Here is an 18,687-nt window from a genome sequence, read left to right on the forward strand (position 1 = left end):
GATAGTTGTCACATGGACTAAGGGAGTGGTGTTTCTCCATTCAGTGGCTTGAATTGCATCAAAGAGAATGKATCTCAGTAACTCCTAACAACCGGAATTGCATTAGTTATTATGCAGTGTTCATGGTGGAGTGAGGGATGATGGTTAAAATCAGACGAGGGCAGATGTGGGCAGAAACTGTTGATATGAGATGGCACACATGTTTGAAACGTGTGTGAAAGTAGCACACTTACAACTCCTGGCACACGGTTGGTTGACGGGTGCATTACCTCRCCACCCTAGCCAATCGCAATGTGTCATACAATCTGCATTATGTGCCACAATGTTCAACAACATTCAGTTCCATTTGCTCTGCATCGCATTCTATTTCCCTTTTTTTGTTCACTGGTTCGGTCAGTTGAGGCTCTCAATGTGAAATCAAACAGCCAGAAAAGGCAGAATAACATAAACAACATTCCGCTCCAGTCAGATGCAGAGGGTATGTGCCAAATGGAACCCTATTCCCTATATGCACTGTTTAGGGAATAGCGTACACAAGATCAGCTGGTGGAGGGAGACATGCGCAGGATTCTTGGCAGCTTCTTCAGTGCAAACAAGTGAACAGGATAGGACAGTTTATTGGGTTGCTATATCACCACCTAGCCTCAGGCAGGAGATGGCCTTTACAGTGAGGTTAATATGGCTACGTCAAACCAAACCAAAACATTGTTGAAACTTCGTCTTCTTGGAAAAGCTAGCTACTGAAGTCCATATCTTCCCTCATGTACAGCAGCTCTCTGTCTCCACCAAACAATTATGTATGGCCTCAGCTAGCCGTGTACTCTACTAATGGGTCTATGTAGAAATTCCCATTTACAGTGCCTTCAGAAAGTATTCACATCCCTTGACTTTTCTACATTTTGTTGTGTTACATCCTGAATTTGAAATGGATTAAACTTAGATTTGTTGTCACTGGTTTACACACAATAACTAATAATGTCAAAGTGGAATTATGTTTGTTTTTATATGTTTTGTTTTTATATATACAGTATATATAGTTGAAGTCGGAAGTTTACATACACTTAGGTTGGAGTCATTAAAACTAGTTTTTCAACCACTCCACAAATTTCTTGTTAACAAACTGTAGTTTTGGAAAGTCGGTTAGGACATCTACTTTGTGCATGACACAAATAATTTTTCCAACATTTGTTTAAAGAAAGATTATTTCACTTATAACTCACTGTAAATTCCAGAAATTGATGTCATGGCTTTAGAGGCTTCTGATATGCTAATTGACATCATGTAGGTCAATTGGAGGTGTACCTGTGGATGTATTTCAAGGCCTACCTTCAAACTCAGTGCCTCTTTGCTTGACATCATGGGAAAATCAAAAAAATCAGCCAAGACCTCAGAGAAAAAGTTGTAGACCTCCACAAGTCTGGAGTTATATAAAAAAAATAAACACACAGTGATTTTTTGGACATAAACTAATGATTTAAAATATATTTAAAAAGACTGCATTGGGGCTTTAAAGGTACTTTATGTCATTACATAGCACAAGTGGGAGGGCGGGCCTTTGCTTTTTTGTTCTCCTCAAGCAAGGAGGCCGATGACATCACAAATTCCCATCAGACCAACTCCTTGAACGCCCTACTCCTTAACGTTTGCAGTTGTGTCCAAAAAACACAATTTTGCTAAAAAAAAAATAGTTTTCTCCCTTTAGTGTGTGTACTTTAATATATTTATATGATGTCATGGCTTTAGAAGCTTCTGATATGCTAATTGACATCATTTGAGTCAATTGGAGGTGTACCTGTGGATGTATTTCAAGGCCTACCTTCAAACTCAGTGCCTCTTTAGTTGACATCATGGGAAAATCAAAAGAAATCAGCCAAGACCTCAGAAAAAATTATAGACCTCCACAAGTCTGGTTCATCCTTGGGAGCAATTTCCAAACACCTGAAGGTACCACGTTCATCTGTACAAACAGTAMTACACAATTTTAAACACCATGGGACCACGCAGCTGTCATTCAGCTCAGGAAGGAGATGCGTTCTGTCTCCTGGAGATGAACGTACTTTGGTGTGAAAAGTGCAAATCAATCCCAGAACAACAGCAAAGGACCTTGTGAAGATGCTGGAGGAAACAGATACAAAAGTATCTATATCCACAGTAGAACGAGTCCTATATCGARATAACCTGAAAGGCCGCTCAGSAAGGAAGAAGCCACTGCTCCAAAACCGCCATTAAAAAGCCAGACTACGGTTTGCAACTGCAAATCCTCTGGTCTGATGAAACAAAAATAGAACTGTTTGGCCATAATGACCATCGTTATGTTTGGAGGAAAAAGGGGGAGGCTTGCAAGCCGAAGAACACCATCCCAACCGTGAAGCACGAGGGTAGCAGCATCATGTTGTGGGGGTGCTTTGCTGCAGGAGGGACTGGTGCACTTCACAAAATAGATGGCATCATGAGGTAGGACAATTATGTGGATATACTGAAGCAACATCTCAAGACATCAGTCAGGAAGTTAAAGCTTGGTCGCAAATGGTTCTTCCAAATGGACAATGACCCCAAGCATACTTCCAAAGTTGTGGCAAAATGGCTTAAGGACAACACAAAGCCTTGACCTCAATCCTATYGAACATTTGTGGGCAGAACTGAAAAYGTATGTGCGAGCAAGGAGGTCTACAKATCTGACTCAGTTACACCAGCTCTGTCAGGGGGAATGGGCCAAAATTCACCCAACTTATTGTGGMAAGCTTGTGGWAGGCTACCCGAAACATTTYACCCAAGTTCAGCAATTTAAAGGCAATGCTACCAAATACTAACTGAGTGTATGTAAACTTCAGACCCACTGCGAATGTGATGAAAGAAATAAAAGCTGAAATAAATCATTCACTCTACRATTATTTTGACATTTCACATTCTTATAATAAAGTGGTGATCCTAACTGACCTAAGACAGGAAATTGTTACTTGGATTAAATGTCAGGAATTGTGAAAAACTGAGTTTAAATGTATTTGGCTAAAGTGTATGTAAACTTCCGACTTKAACTGTACAATTATCTGTAGGGTCCCTCAGTCAAGCAGTGAATTTCAAACACAGATTCAACCAATGTTTTAAAAAGACGACATTGAATATCCCTTTGAGCATGGTGAAGCTAATAATTACACGTTGGATGGTGTATCAATACACCCAGTCACTACAACGATACAAGTGTCCTTCCTAACTCAGTTGCTGGAGAGGAAGGAAACCACTCAGGAATTTCACCATGAMGCCAATGGTGATTTTAAACAATTACAGAGTTTAATTCATGGCTGTGATAGGAGAKAACTGAGGATGGATCAACAACATTGTAGTTACTTCACAATACTAACCTAATTGACATAGTGAAAAGAAGTAAGTCTGTACCCCAAAAATATTTCAAAACATACATCATGTTTGCAACAAAGCACCAAAGTAATCCTGCAAAAAATGCCTCAGAGAAATTACATATTTCTCCTGAATTCAAAGTGTTATTTTTGGGGCAAATTCAGTACAACACATTACTGAGTACCACTCTCCATATTTTCAAGTATAGTGGTGGCTGCATCATGTTATGGGTATGCTTCATTAAGTCATTAAGGACTGGGGAGTTTTTCAGGTTAAAAAATAAATGTAATGGAGCTAAGCATAGGCAAAATCCTAGAGAACAACCTGGTTCAGWCTGCTTTCCACCAGACACTGGTATATGAATTCACCTTTCAGCKGGACAACGGTSCTTCTTCAAAGTATTMACTCGATGYAGTGACTAGTTATGTAAATTCTATGTTTCTGTATTTTTTTTTACATTTAAAGTGCCTCCAGAGTGGTGCAGCGGTCTAAGGCACTGCATTGCATTGTTAGAGGCATCACTACAAACCCGGGTTCAATCCCGGGCTGTATCAAAACCGTCCGTGATCGGGAGTCCCATAGGGCGGTGCACAATTGGCCCAGCGTCATCCGGTTTAGGGGAGGGTTTGGRCGGGTGGGCTTTAKTTGGCTCAACGCGCTCTAGCAACTCCTTGTGGGCCAGGCACCTTCAAGCTGACAACGGTCGTCAGTTGAACAGTGTTTCCTCRAACCCTTTGGTTAAGCGGGCGGGTGTTAAGAAGAGCGGTTTGGCGGGTCATGTTTCCGAGGACCCATGACTCGACCTTCGCCTCCCGAGCCCGTTGGGGAGTTGCAGCGATGAGACAAGATCAAAATTGGGGGTAAAAAAAAATATTATCATAAAATACATTTAATCCATTTTGAATTCAGGCTGTAAAACAATGAAATGTGGAATAAGTCAAGGGGTATGAAAACTTTCTGAAGGCACTGTGTTTGCTATGTATTAAAAAGGGAGGTCTTGAGCAGGGATCCAGGCAGTGAGGCAGTGAGTACCATAGGGAGAAGGGGGAGATAGCGGGGTAGCAGGGAGGAGAGGGAGCTGAGGGATGGGAGGCTGGTGGTGCTGCTCATTATGGTGACTCAGTGGCCGCAGGGGGACAGAGTGACTGAGAAGTAAGTGTAGGGTCCACTGGGCCCCAGCTCTGCCTCCCTCAGCAACTTTACCACAGCTCATAGACTGACTGAGCACGCACAGGAACAATGCAGCCAGCGGCCTGGGGACCCAGCCACCGTAGCCGCCGAGCCGACTTCACTTTTAACAGTTTACAACAGAATTAAACAGACCCCAATCTTTTCTCTTTACATAAGACAAGGAAATTAGCATAGTGTTACACCATAAGAGACGTAAGACACTGTCACGCCCTGACCATAGAGAGCCTATTATTCTCTATGTTGGTTAGGTCGGGGTGTGACTAGGGTGGGTCATCTAGGCAATTATATATCAATGTTGGCCTGGTATGATTCCCAATCAGAGGCAGCTGTTTATCGTTGTCTCTGATTGGGGATCATATTTATGCAGCCATTTCCCCTTTGTGCCCTGTGGGATRTTGTCTAGGTTTAGTTGCCTGTGAGCACTACTCTGAGCTTCACGTTTCCTTTGTTCGCTTTATTGTTTTTGTTATTTGAGTTTRCTCTTCCTAATAAAAAGGATGGAAACATACCACGCTGCATTTTGGTCCACTCTTTATGACGATCGTGACAGACACAAAGTGRGGTGAAGGGGAATATTGTGTGCCAGACAACCAATTTTAACAGRACTAAAGCGGATTTATAGAAGTAGGGACTTACTGAAATTAAGTGGAGGAGAGTTCATGTTTAGGAAATTAGCTACGGCATTATTTAAAGACAGCCYGCTGGTAATGTTGGTTTCAGGTTGATCTGTCCTGCTTCAATTAAGAAATTACTCCATTTGGGACTTCTAATAACTCACTGTCTTTCAAGGTGATTCAAGAAAGCATATTTATTTTCATACAGTAGGTCAGATCTAGGATATTTGTGAGTTAAAGTAATGAAGGGCAATTGTAAAATTTTAATTTTCAGTCTAGGAAACACTTGGATTAAAAAACGTGTGCGTCAAATCAAATCTTCCTGTAATGAATATGCCTACTCAAATGAAATCATGTACTGCTGGGCTGTAAATTCCTTTCCTGGCTCATCCAAAAACGAGAGGTGCAACTCATCATATCGAACATATTTTAACTTTCATCTTAATGTAAATGATTTTCTGCAGTAGATGGCATAGCAGTGAAATATTGGAGCCATTTTTCTAAATGAAATCTTGTCATTTCTCTGCTTCTCTCCTGAAATGTTTACTCGTGAAATTGCTATATAATGAAATGTGACAGGTCAGCATTTGAGGAAAATGGTGGCTGTCAAAAAGCTATAGTTGCAAAAAGGCCTATGAAGTGGTTATGACGGATCCCTTATTCAGTGTTCAGAATCAAAACGTCAATACTGTATGTTACTTTCTTACCTCATACCTCAGTAATTCATATTTGTCTTGAGTAAATAATCAGCCTTATTAGCTATTTAATACTAATCATGATTTAGTAGCCTAAGCATCAGTAATAATACCATACAGTTACAGCAGCTTGTGTTCTACAGCTTGGTTGTAGACTATAATTACCTGGTAGAGTATAGAAACAAAGACATAATAGTGGAAATGTATATTATGTAAGCTCTGTCATGTTTTAGCTGTGGCCTCAGGTGTGCATTTCAATCATTGATATGAACCGGCCTAACATGCTAAGAAATAGGGTACTACAGTATGTTAAATCCAGCAGAATAAGTACTTTATGTCTTTAAYCACCATAAACCTCACCCTTTATAAAACTTACCTCATATAAACTGTAGCCTCTATAAACTGGGGCCTAGCTCATTGTAATGGGAATTTAAAGTGGAGCAAAAACCAGGTAGAATGAGGCTATGTCTCAAATGGCACCCTATTCCATATTTAGTGCACTACTTTGACCAGGGCTCTCGTCAAAAGTAGTACACTACATAGGGAATAGTGTGCCATTTGAGYTGCAACCTGAGTGATTGCAGACACTACAGCGGAGGCTCCTGGGAGTTGAACTCTGACCTTTGTCATAATGAGGCTGTACCACACTTCTCACTCAGCCCTGGCCTTCTTTCTACAGCTGTCTGTGTCACCATGTGCTCAATACTGTTCTAATACTGTTTCTACTACCGCTCATGACTCATTTAAACTGGGTAAGACAGACTTGCTCCACTCTGGGACCGAAATAAGAAGAATTGAACAAAACAATGATTTAGCATTTCAAGTGTGTTGCTATCTCGCTTATAATACGCCTGGGGATATTTTCTCCCCTTGAAGCTGGAGCGCCACAGGGTTTAACTCCCATCAATACAACAGTCCAAATCTCTCTCTTGTTGCCAGGAAGATTGACCTGATTTGTGAATCACCCTTTGGTAATCCCTGCTATGTTTACGATGTGAATCCAAATCTCTACACTACCTTCACAGAGTTGGCCTCACGCGAATCATCCGTCAATCTCTTCACAAGGGATTTATTTAGCCACAGTTCTAGAGGTTTGAGTCTGTATGTGATTTGATTGACCTGCCTGGCACTATGTCTTTTTACAGTGTTGTTTTCACACACTGGATCTCATAGATTTAGCTCCTATCAGCTGGCATGATATATGTTTCCCTTTGAGACCAATTCATCACCACATGACTGATGAAAGCCCTTTCTCTCTCTGTCTCTCTGTCTCTTTTTTCAGCTGATAACATAACCCTGCTAGTTTATAGATTCACATCCATTACATTTCATTTAAAGCATGAACATGCCAAGGCAGTAAGGTCGATGGTGGCTTATCAAACCAGTTATTACAAAAAATACCCGTTAAATCTATATGATCTATTTAAGCTTCTGATTAAATAAAAAATACAAATACAAATCTGCATATTTTATCCCTTTTAATTAACTTTGGGCTAAAAAACACTCTCTGACTGTAGCCTATTGAATTGTTTGGAATTTAATTGTTATTGTCTTTCCTAACTGCTCTATCATGGCTCTAACTACATATTGGGTGTTTTACAAGCTGACTGTTGGATTTTGACTAACTTTCTTGCCATCTCTGTCAGCAGCTCTAATTTATGCTTTAAGAGTTGTTTCAAACTGCAAAGGCCTCTACATTAAATCTGACAGTAAAAAACGATGCCAACTAAACTAAAACTAATTTAGCTCCCCCTCCGCCTTCCCACTTCTCACAGGTGTTTGATTTAAGCAAAAACACTCCATGGATTGGAGGTGTGAATTGGTATGCTAAAGTGGAATGTCCCTTGTTTTTCTCAATGCTACTTAGTGTTTATGTAACCACCTGCTTACCGTTCCTATTGGTAGGCATCATACATCAACATTATACTGAACTATAACTGAAGTATCAAAATGTATCCCAGTACAACTGGGATTTCAGTTAAATGGGCCCTCTACATTATTTAAATAAATTTMATCTATGCCAGAATCGCTTGACGCTACGAAACCACACTGTCTAGAGATTTCTGTCAAACATATGAACTGACTGAGATGTTTGTCATTTCAATTTGATATTTCTGTAACTGGTATAGGCCAATTTCCAAACATGAGCCAACTATTTACTATGAGTCTGTCAGAAAAACAGCACAGGACATAATGCAGTACAATACCTAGCCCACTGTTATAACATAAGCTACTGTACATACAGTGTTAATGCAAACTATTTCTTCGCAGTCTATAGTAAACATTTCAAAAATCGAATCAAAAATCAAATAAAACTTTATTTGTCACATGCACCGAATACAACAGGTACCTTACCATGAAATGCTTACTTACAAGCCCGTAAGACAACAATGCAGTAAAGAAAAATAAGAGTGAAGAAAAATATTTACTAAATAAACTAAAGTAAAAAATAAAAGAGCAACAATAAAATAACCATACACACCGAGTCAATGTGTGGAGGTACCGGTTAGTCGAGGTAATTGAGGTAATATGTACATATAAGTAGGGGTAAAGTGGCTATGCATAGATAATAGATAATAAACAGCGAGTAGCAGCAGCGTAAAAAAGGGGGGGGGGGTCAATGCAAATAGTCCGGGTAGCCATCTAATTAGCTGTTCAGCAGTTTTATGGCTTGGGCGTAGAAGCTTGCTGTGTGGTAGCAGAGAGAACAGTCTATGACTAGGGAGTCTTTGTCGTCCTGAAGGGCAGAAAGCTTGGCCCCAGTGATGTACTGGGCCGTACGCACTACCCTCTGTAGCGCCCTGCGGTCGGAGGCCGAGCAGTTACCATACCAGGCGGTGATGCAACGGGTCAGGATGCTCTCGATGGTGCAGCTGTAGAACCTTTTCGAGGATCTGAGAACCCATGACAAATCTTTTCAGTCTCCTGAGGGGGAATAAGCATTGTCGTGCCCTCTTCACYACTCTATTGGTGTGTTTGGACCATGATAGTTTGTTGGTGATGTGGACACCAAGGAACTTGAAGCTCGCAACCTGCTCCACTACAGCCCCATCAATGAGAATGGGGAAGTGCTCGGCCATCCTTTTAGTCCACGATCATCTCCTTTGTCTTGATCACGTTGAGGGAGAGGTTGTTGGCCTGGCACCATACTTCCAGGTTTCTGACCTCCTCCCTATAGGAGGAAGTCGGTGATCAGGCCTACCACCGCTGTGTTGCCGAGCTGAGCCGCTGAGCTGTAGTCAATGAACGGCATTCTCACGAAGGTGTTCTATTTGTCCAGGTGGAAAAGGGCAGTGTTGAGTGCAGTAGAGAATGCGTCATCTGTGGATCTGTTGGGCAGTTGGGGCAGTATGCATATTGGAGTGGGTCTAGGGTTTCTGGGATGATGGTGTTGATGTGAGGTTACCTTGGTGTTCTTGGGCACAGGGACTATGGTGGTCTGCTTGAAACATGTAGGTATTACAGACTCGGACAGAGACAGGTTGAAAATGTCAGTGAAGACACTTGCCAGTTGGTCAGTGAATGCTCGGAGTACAGGTCCTGGTGATCCGTCTGGCCCTGCGGCCTTGTGAATGTTGACATGTTTAAAGGTCTTACTCACATCGGCTACGGCGATTGTGATCACACAGTCGTTCAGGCAGAAGATGTGGTATATTTAATGTAAAAATATAAGACCATGTTTATATGACCCCCTTTCAAAGTCTCTTATTAACCACAAACTTGCAAGTACAGTATACCCCTTTTATACATCAGTGGGTAATAGCAAATTGGGAGGGATGGGGGGTGTTGTTAAAACATGGGGCCAATTTGCATTTCAAATTAGGGAGGTGTTAAACAATGGAAGTGTTAATGATTTTACTGACAAAGACACAGAGAACCATTCACAAATGCAGGAATCATGACTAGGTCTACAGATGAGTTTTAATTTACCAAGTTGAATTATATATATTTTTTACCCCAATAGAATGTTCAGATATACAAAAATCATGTATAAAAAAAGCAGGCATGGTGAAATAGTGGGATTTGTGTCTGTATATGAAAGGTATATAAGAAAAACAACCAATTATATTGACATATTATTATTATGCTTGGCTCACTGTGACAACATAGTTTACAGTACATATAATGTCAAATGCATTTACACATTCCCATACGAAGAGACAAACAATATGTTTTTGTATGAATCTATTTGTATGAAATGTCATGGGAATGTGGGATTATCAAATCGAGCTTCTTTCCTGTACCTAATAATCGCCCCACCGAATCTGCCAATCGTAATCCCATGTTTGTATGTTTACTCTTTGAGATCTGTTGTTTTCTTCCCCTCCATCATGCAATATCGTCATACAATATTTAATCCTTGCTCGTCGTCATCAGACAGACATATAGACCTCTATTGTGTTAACAACAAAGTCCACTTCCTACAACAAATCACAATAATGGTATAATATTCATAGACTATGCATATCTTCTTCTAATGTCATAGCGTGAAGTTACCATTACTCATCAAAAGGGCTATTCTTCTGTAACGTGACTTTTTGGACTATCGGGTAGCGGAGTCTGGGCAATGCACCGAAGGTGTGTATGGATGGGGACCTGTTTATGCCTTTATATCATCCCTGGTCGGTCCCTACAGTGATACGTACTGCAGAAGTATGGCACACTGCAGTGTAACGGCAGACTACTCCACTGGTATTCCACTGGAATATCTGCTTGCCAACGCCACGACCAACCCATATCCCTGTCTCTCTGCTGACTATTTTACATCTGTAGAAACTTCTACATATCGAGAGTTGTGCAGTTCTGCGTCGGAGAGACGTCGAGAGAGCACCAAGGCCAGGTTTTATATGCTTTGGAAGTGAATCTTATTTGCGAATTATTTCCTCCTTGGTTTCGTGTTACAGAGGGAGTGAGTGGAGCAGCGCGAGTATCGCTATGTAAACTAACTGCATCATGACATGTTTTACCGATGTTTCGCAAAAAATCTAAAGGAAAAACGCGAACGAATAGCCTTCACCTGACATTTGTTAGTATGTGGGTTCGCCTTCACCTGACATTTGTTAGTATGTGGAATAATTGTTAACTAACTGAATCGTCCAAAAACAAAGCCGAGATAGCGGAAAGGAAAAGGATACGGTATCTGTCGTTAGTTTACGCGGAGGGAACTGACAGGGAGAGTAGGCTATTGTATTATTATCACCACAGCTGCTGAACAGAGGAGCATAAGTGGACGAATACTACGGTAAGTTTGTTGCAATCATTGCAACATTATTACAATCATATGAGCGTTATCCTGTAGGTTGGATACATTGTGAGACMGCCTAATATTGGCTCTTTAAAGTAACCGAATAGGGGGAAGGAAATTAGAAAAACATCTGATCCTGTCTTTGGCTTAGTCGGCAGGGCTCCAACTGTTGCCCCAAGCTTTAGTCTTATACCGGGTTATACGCACACTGGACAATATTTTAAACCAATTTAATTGCGTATTGATGAAACTTTATCTCTGTTTAGTCCACTGTAAACATAGTGCACTGCGGTTGGGAAGCAGTTGGAAGCGAATCAAATGTTTGTTGTTCCAAAACCACATTTAAATCCTGATTTAGACCATGTATATTCGACGCAGTTAGAGATCATCTGGAGAGACGTTTTCCCCATTTTCTCTACATATTCACTCGACTTGTATATTTGATGTGTGTCGCGTTTGTAGTGAGGTATATCATTGGTCCTCTTGGAACAAAACAGAGTCTGTATGCTATTCAAATTCGGGCATAGAGGACCTGAACTGTTATAGCCATTTGAATAAATTGGATTGCAAAACAGCCACTGCAATTAGCTTGGATTCGAAATAACCATCACGTGTCTTAACATGCCTATGTTGTTGTCACCTTATGGCTCCTTTGGAGAGGACTTTATTTGAACGGTTATTACAGGGATCATCGACTAGATTCGGCCACGGGACGATTTGTTCTTGGACGGATGGTCAGGGGGCCAGAACATAATTACAAATCATTTGTAGACTGCAAATTCAGCGCAAAAAGACCATAATATATCATATTTGACTAAAACATAATAATTTCAAACCTTCCTTACATTTGTGTTATCGCATATATCTCTCTATTATGAGTGGGAATATTTTGGAACAGATTTTTAAAAATGTAATCACTTGGAACTGGTGTTTTTACAGTCTTTTGTGTTCAACTATAAAATCAAATCACCAGTGGGCCAAATTCCTCCATTGGGCCACCAGTTGGGGAACCCTGCATTATCACAATTATCCAGTTCACAGTGACTTAACACATTACTTCGGCCTCTTGTTTTGTATTGCTTTCTTTTTAACGATAATGAAGTAAGTGTTAGCTTCAGCTGGCTGATTACAGTAATTAGGCTACAGCATGGCCAGACCAGTGTGAGCAGAACAGTTGAACTGACTAGCTGGACAACAAGGTTTGTGCATGGGGATATGTGGTGACTGTATTCCTAACGACTGGTGCAGGTTCAGTTTAGTTCATTATATTTAAGAATATGACTGGGGAAGGGAAAGCTGAAGTTCCTGAAAATGAAGACAACCAGAGTTAAATGGGGAAACCTAGTGAGGTATAGGGAATGTTAAGGATATTATCATGTAATTATACCAGTCTCTGTCTGTGTGCGTACATGCGCCACCCCCACACCGAAATATATTGCAACATGGAAATTACAATGCCCATCTTGTTAACGATGTTGACATTTCCAGGGTGTGTGTGTATGATCATCAAGATTATTGGTCACATTCACATGGTTAGCAGATGTTATTGCGAGTGTAGCAAAATACTTGTGTGTATGCCTATTTACAACACTTCTCCAGAGCCTGTGTGTGTCCATTTGGCAGGCAGGGGAAACGGTGGTGGAGGCAGGCACACTCAGCTCCCTCCCTCACCCCAAATGTTAAAGTGTCTATTGAGAGTCCGATTTGGCTCCTGCCGGGTTGATCTCTTCATTGTTACCACACAATGGGCTCCACATCCTGCTGCCTGCCCCTCCTCCTAGGCCCAGAACCCCCACTCCTCAGCCCCCTCTCAGCCTCYCAGGCAGCCTCAGGGTTGGCCTATAAAGAGCTTTTAATACTGTGATACCGTCATTCTTTAAGTTAAGCAGCGAGAGATGGATTTGTAATGGCTTGGCCCTCTTTATCACCATTTTTCACAGCTAGCATGTGTTTGGTTAAGCTGAAGCTGGAGTTAGCTGAGACGTGGGTGCAGAGTGGTGGTTGCATCATGCCTGGGAGGCTGGGACATACTGCAGTCTACATGGAGCACCAACAGATGTCCTGTGTCTGGCTGCTACAGCGTATTCAGTCATCCCTGTGCCACTTGTGACATTTAAATGCAACCGATACTGTAGTGAAGGACCACACGTGGCAAGCAGCCATGCAAACACGTGAATGCATGTGAATTACATGGTTAAATACATCTCTTTACTCTCCCCTGATGATGCTAGAGGTGACATAACACCTCCATATATATGCATGACTGGTTTCAGCATGTTTTGTTCACAGTTCGCAGGTACTGATCTGTTTGATTGAGATTTACTGCACAGCTCAGTGAGCAACAGTTTGATTTTACCTCTGTGCTGCCACAGCAATCTGGGGACGAGATTAAAAAAGAGCCCCTCTCTTCACAAACTGTTTCATTGCTTTCCTTTGGAAGGATTGGACCCTTCTCCATCTTTTACTTTTCATTCCGCTCCTATCCCTCTCTCTCTGTCAGGTCTCCTTTTCCCCTAATATTGGCCCTGTCTCTCTCCTCCACCATCCTTCCCTCCACTCTGTCCATCCTCTGATCCTGTCTCCATCCTCCCATCCTCTCTCCATCCTCCCATCCTCTCTCCATCCTCCCAACCTCTCCATCCTCCCATCCTCTCTCCATCCTCTCCATCCTCCCATTGTCTCTCCATCCTCCCAGCTCGCTCCATGCGCTTTTTCCTCCTCCCAGCCTCTCGCCATCCTACCCATTCGTTCTCTCCCATCCTCCCATCGTCCTCTTCCTCCCATCACTCTCTCTATCCTCCCAACCTTCTTCGCATCCTCCCATCGTCTCTCCATTCCTCCCCATATAAAAGCAAATCTCTCCATCACCTCCATCGTCTCTCCATCCTCCAACCTCTCCCCATCCTCCCATCCTCTCTCCATCCTCCCATCCTCTCTCCATCCTCCCATCCTCTCTCCATCCTCTCTCCATCCTCCCATCCTCTCTCCATCCTCTCTCCATCCTCCCATCCTCCCTATGCTCTCTTTATCCTGGTGTGTAATGAGTGGGATGGTCTTGTATCAGCTCTGTAGCAGGTCAGAGAGGACAATAGTGCAGTCAATGCCAGTGGCTGGAGCTGTTATGGTGCGAGGCAGGCCAGCTGAGAGGTCTGTGGAACAGGAGCAGATGGGTCATCTGGATGTGTGTGTTTGGCCTTAAGAGAAGCGGAAGGGGTTTGGGCTGGGGCTGGACAGAGCATTATGTGTAGAGAAGCAGGGTGCGGGGGGGGGGGTCATATTTTAAGAGCACCATGGCGAGGGCTAGGGGTTGGGGGRTGATATAGGCCTGTGTTTTGATGGTGCTCCCAGAGGCCTGTGTYCTGGAGGGAGGCTTCTCTGTGTGCACAGCTGTGGGCCAGAGAAAGAAACACTCATCGACAGACTGCGAAGTGTGGCTGGGTTCTCTCTGCAGCACACGCACACGCACACTGTCTTGTATAACTAACCTTGTGGGGGGACACATTTCAGTCTCATTCAAAATCCTATACCTAACCATAGTTCATAACCCTAGTTCTTTAACCTAAACCTAACCCTAGTTCCTATCCCTAAAACTAACCCTGAACCTAATTCTAACACTAATTTGAACCTTAACCCCTAAACCCCCTAGATAGCATTTGACCTTGTTGGGACTAACAAAATGTCCCCAGTTGGTCAATTTTTTCTTTGTTTACTATCCTTCAGATATCCCCACAAGTATAGTTAAACACACGCACGCACGCAAGCGCACGCACGCACACACACACACAAACTACAGGCCATTACACAGTAGGCCTCAGGGCTGGTTAGGATAGGAGCGGTCCTGTGAATAAATCACGCTGGTGGTTTCTGGCACCGGTTCTGATTCTACCCTCCTAGCTCTACAAAAGATGAGAAGCTTTGGTCTGTCTTCTTGGTCAAAATACCCAGAGGACGTACACTGTAGTTGGAGTTTTTGAGCTTTAGAGAAACCCTCCCACTCTCTACGCAGTTCATAACAAGTCCAGTATTCTGACTGAGGCATTACATTATTTATGGGAGAGAGAGCAGAGGTGGAGAGAGCAATGACCTGCTTCTTTGTTAGTAGCTGACCAATACTGACCATCTGCTGTTTCACTGTCCTCCCTTTAAGGCTCCCAAACTGTGTTGGTTGGGGGGGTGTGGGTTGGGTCATGTGCATGTGCAGGTGTTTGTGTTATTTTATGAGCATTTGTGTGTGAGCCTTGCCTGGCATAATGCTATTGGTTTATCGTAGTTTGTGTGTTAAACCTTCTCATAACAGCTTCTTAAAACAACCTTAAATGGGGTCACCTTTTATTTATTGCATTTGTTTCATCTCAGCATTTGCTTCATCTCAGCATTTGCTTGGTGTGCTCCCCTGAAGCAGCTGGAAGCTAGGTTGTATTAGAGACAGTTGGGCAATGATTTCCTTTGTGCCAAAGGCTTGCCAACAAGCTCCGGCTGTATTAGGCCTACGTACTGTGTGGCTGCGTCCCAAATGGCACCCTATTACCTATAATGTGCACTACTCCTATGTAGGGAATAGGGTGCCATTTGGAACGCACACATAGTAATTATTCACTGGAATGTTGTTCAGCGAGGAGATTCTTCTGTGGTAGATGGTGGAAGTTGGAACTCCTGCTGTTGCTGTTCACCTTGAACAGATGTTTTCAGCAGCCTGTCTTTCTAAAGTGCATTGTGTTTACTGAGCACCAATGTAATGGTTATCTTTTGTACCCTAGTTTATGAGATTTGCCTGTGTGTGTGTGGTTGTTGTGTGTGTGTGTGTGTGTGGTTGTTGTGTCTGTGTGTGTGTGTGTGTGTGCGTACGTGCCTGCATGTCTGCGTGTAAACATGGTGGTGCTGGGGTAGGAGTGTGTGTGTATTGTGTCTAGCCTGACTGGGCCCTGCATTGTGTATGCAGACTGTGGTCCATGCCGATGAACAGCAGGAGACGAGCCCATTTTCCCAGTTCAGCATCGCAGTTGGTTTTTATTAGAGCCTTTTTGGGCATTGTTCTGTTCCGATATAGTTGCCTTGCCTTCCCGTGTGACTGCGCTACCAAGCCGTTAGCAGCAGGAAGTGCCAGGAGCACGCCTATTACACACTCACTAAAAACACACACACACAACACCACACACACACACACACACACACACACAGCACACAACACCACACACACACACACACACACACACACACACACACACACACACAACACACACACAGCACCATCTCTCTGACACACGACACACACACACAACAAACTTGTGTGTTGCAGAAAAATAAGCAATAAAAAGTAGCCCTGCAGGGCTTGGTTATGGAGCAGGAGCTTAGCCAGGTAAGGAGTGAGGCTGAACTGAGTTGAGTTGTAGGCCTTTTTCTCAGGGGAGAGCTGGAGCAACGAGGAGGAGGAGAGTGGGCGGAAGCACAGGGCCACAGCTTATCACTGGCGTCCCACCTTTAGAGACCCACGCCAAGTTCCCGCCAACCCCAGCTTGAGCTTCAGCCACTATGGCTGGAACTGAGACAGTTTCTCTCAGGGTGGTGGTGAGTTGGCGAGTGCGTGTGTATAGCCTAGCCTAGGCCTCCTGTTGGCAGCCCAAATGCCAGTCCAGTCCAATGTCAATGCTCCCTTTCCCAGCTGCGTAACCTGCAGGCAGGGCCAACTGCCAGACCTAGGTTTGCCAATAATGGGGCCTGTTGTTAAGGGGTGTTGGGGCCAGGCCCGTGCGCTGGTGGCGATGGGGACCCCACAGGGGTGTGTGTATGTGTTTGTGTGTATATGTGTTTACCCCCTTTGTCCTCCCAGCCTGTAGCAGCCTGACCTCAGACCATGGGCTGGCCTGCACCCTGCAGACCCCATGGTGATCTTTTCCAGGCCGCTGCACCTATCTTGGCTCACTGGCTGGAGGGAGGGAGGTGGGAGGGGGGTGAAAGACAAAGGGAAAGAGGATGAGGGAATTGAGGGAGTGAGGAAAGAGAGGAGAAAGACAGAGAGGGAGAAAAGTGGAGGGAGAGAGGGGGAGATGAACTCAAAGACCCCAATATATATATATGTAGGAAGAGAGACGGAGTGAGAAAGAAGAGGAGGAGTTGAGTGGAGATGGACAGAGAGAAACAGGTGACACAGACCGAGGACAGTGAGAGGAGGTCAGACAGAAAGGAAATGGAGTGGAGGGAGGGCAGGACAGAAAAGAAAGACGAATGGTAGGAGGGAAGGGCAGACAGATAAGAAGAGAAATGGAGTGAGGGAGGGCAGACAGAAAGAAGAGAAAATGGAGTGGGGGAGGGCACGACAGAAAAGAAATGAGTGAGGGAGGGCGGAGAATAGCCTTGCACATAGGTTCTGAGAGAGTTAGATGAGGCTGGACCAGCAGTCAACAATTCCACCATTAATCTCCGACCTAGCTCTCTCCCTCTGCTTTCCTCTCTTTTCTCTCTCCTTTTCTCTTTCTCCCACAATCCCTGTATTTGTAATAGACCCTTTCCTGTGCCGCCTTCTTTTTCTCCCTCACTCCCTCCCTCCCTCCCTCCCTCCCTCAGCACAAAGACACACTGACTCGTGGCATATGGAACAGTATATCTGGGAGATTATTTTTTGTGCCTATTAAGCAGTCTCTTTTTTTCCTGAAAAAGGAGAGAGAAAGGCAAACTGTGTTATTATGATGATATTTTACCAGCACTGAGCCCAGGTCAGGCCCATAGTGGCAGGAGACCTAGACCGTTGGTAGCCGGGAGGAGTGAGTTAGTTATTTTGTGCTCGCCCCCTCCCGCTAAGCTCTCAAACCTGCTGCTTCTACACATCAACAAAATCAATAAAGCGTCTCTTTAAAAGCGGCCTGAGAAATAATGGATGAGAGACCGAAATGCAGATGGATACCTCTGTTCTACCTCTTTATCTCTTCATCCTCTCTCTTCCTCCTCTACCTCTCCCTCTTCCGCTACCTCTCTCTCTCTCTCTCTCTCTCTCTCTGTCTGGGAAGCATTTATGGGGGCCAACCTGTAAAGTTAACACATTCAGTTTGTCCCCTATTAAAATTCTCAGTGTTCCAGCCTCTGCTGTGCTGAGGTCTATCTACTGATGAACCGTGATTTGTGTGCCAGGATTCAAATCCTTACATTTGTCATTCGCTCCCTGTGGGAGAGGGCTATCTTTTTAATTAATTTATGCTGAATGACATTCGCTGTGTGTTTCCGTCTGTGTGTGGCGCTCACATTATTTGGGGGGTGTGTGGCAGTCGGCAACCCAGCAGGGTCTCATGGGTGCGGCCGGTGTGTGTGTGTGAGTGTTGTCTATGTGTGTGTGACCTACTGTGCTGTACTACGTTGTACTATGCTGTGTAGACGTTTCCTTTGTTCTGCTGGGTGTGTTGCTGGTCGTCGGCTGCTCCACCCGGGGTTAACATTACCATTGTCTGCTACGCAATGTAGCGAGCCACCCTGCAGAGAGAGAGAGAGAGCTATATTGAGTCGTGTTTCTCTGTGCTGTATGACAGGTGCTCATAGTGTTTCTCTGTGCTGTATGACAGTGCTCATAGTGTTTCTCTGTGCTGTATGACAGTGCTCATAG

General features: G+C 43.7%; 1 long non-coding RNA gene across 1 annotated transcript in view; it reads left to right on the forward strand.

Annotated features, from left to right (window-relative positions):
• Positions 1-10,322: 10,322 nt before the first annotated feature.
• LOC139023525 (uncharacterized) overlaps positions 10,323-18,687 on the forward strand; it is a 15,755-nt gene continuing 7,390 nt past the window's right edge. The window contains exon 1 of the long non-coding RNA XR_011474652.1: positions 10,323-11,096. This is a non-coding gene — a long non-coding RNA (uncharacterized lncRNA). The remainder of the gene's footprint in view (positions 11,097-18,687) is intronic.

This window comes from Salvelinus sp. IW2-2015, linkage group LG33 (genome assembly GCF_002910315.2).
Source record: "Salvelinus sp. IW2-2015 linkage group LG33, ASM291031v2, whole genome shotgun sequence".
Taxonomy (NCBI): Eukaryota; Metazoa; Chordata; class Actinopteri; order Salmoniformes; family Salmonidae; genus Salvelinus; species Salvelinus sp. IW2-2015.